Here is a 1,535-nt window from a genome sequence, read left to right as displayed (position 1 = left end):
ATAACTTAATAATGATATTAAATTCACTATTTGAAAGATGATGTTAATGGAGGTTATTTATTATTAATATTAGTTAGAAGATAATACTAGTGGATGCGATTGAATTAAGAGCGATAATTAAAAAAAAATTAAAAATCTGTAAAAATTATAAGTTAAAAAAATTTACGTGACAATAAAATAATAATAAAATATTAATTATTAGTTGTGGTAAAATTTGTGTATTAATTTTTATACAGATAAAATAGGTAGAAAGACAGAGAAGCACTTAACCTATCGTATTACCGAATTCAAGAATAACTTACATGTTACAATTCTATTTTGACGCTCCAACTAGCTAGTATAGTATTGTTGTATTGTTCCACACATTTAAGTCTTGATTTGAAACATACATCACAGTCTGTATTCCTTTTCGTTATTAATTTTACATTACAATAATGTAATGTTCCAAAAACAGAAAATAATATCTTGCATTGTAAGACTTATTACTCATGCCTTATTTTTTGAAAGAAAATAATCATAAAAAATTAAAACTAGTTGGATCTTACTATAAAAATATTATTTTGTTGTCTATAATTAATTATTTTTAAAAATAAAATCGAGTTTTTGCTTTCTTATAAAATCTCTTATCCTAAAAATTTAAAATGTAGAAAGAAATAACATAAATAGTTATATTTATAATATATTAAAAACAAAAATAAAAGAGATTAAAAATATTTTTTTATAACCAATTTGAATTAACTTTTTATTTTTTTTAAATGATTTCTTTCTACTTATCTTTTCTTTTACCTAGACGTACCTGATTTCAATTCCAAACAAATATTACTCATTTGTTTTTCATGGCTTATGCCTTATAATAAAACCACTATTGATTTTAACAGCAACAATACTAAATATTATGTTTGTTTAAGTCAACCCATCTAACTTCCGTCACCATCAACGTCTATTTCCAAGCTTCGTGACCATAAAAAACGTGTTTTCACACTGAAAAAGAAAAGTTAAAGGTAAAGAACAAAGATGGCAAAAAAAAAAAAAAACTGAAAAATAAGAAAACAATGGAAGAAACCGAATTAAGTTGGAAATCGTATCGGAGAAAAGTTTTGGATATTCTATTCTACTTTTGGATTTTTTTAGTGGATTTTTTATATTTTATTTGTTACATGTGGTATCAAATGTTTATTTAGATGTTAATGTGAGTTAAACGTAAAATTAAAAAAAATGATATTAACTCATAATTAGTTGGTTCTTTAATTGGACTTTAAATTAAAATATATAGCTTTATAAGCGCATTCTTAGCAAACTTAGAAAAGAGTATCCATTTGGATAAGGAAGCCAGATTAGAATGCATTACTACATCTGATTGTGCCAGAACCAGAAGTACTATAGTGCGTGTAGGTTTAGGTGTGGGGACACGAGTGATATTTATGAGAACTTTAATTGGTGCATGTATTAGTTTGTCTAATTCTTCCCTAAAGCAGTAGCAATGATATCAAAAGTGGAGCCATTTCTTTTTTACTTTCTCAAAGATGAAAATAAAG

This window comes from Arachis duranensis, chromosome 3 (assembly GCF_000817695.3).
Source record: "Arachis duranensis cultivar V14167 chromosome 3, aradu.V14167.gnm2.J7QH, whole genome shotgun sequence".
NCBI lineage: Eukaryota > Viridiplantae > Streptophyta > Magnoliopsida > Fabales > Fabaceae > Arachis > Arachis duranensis.
Note: the sequence above shows the minus strand (reverse complement) of the source record.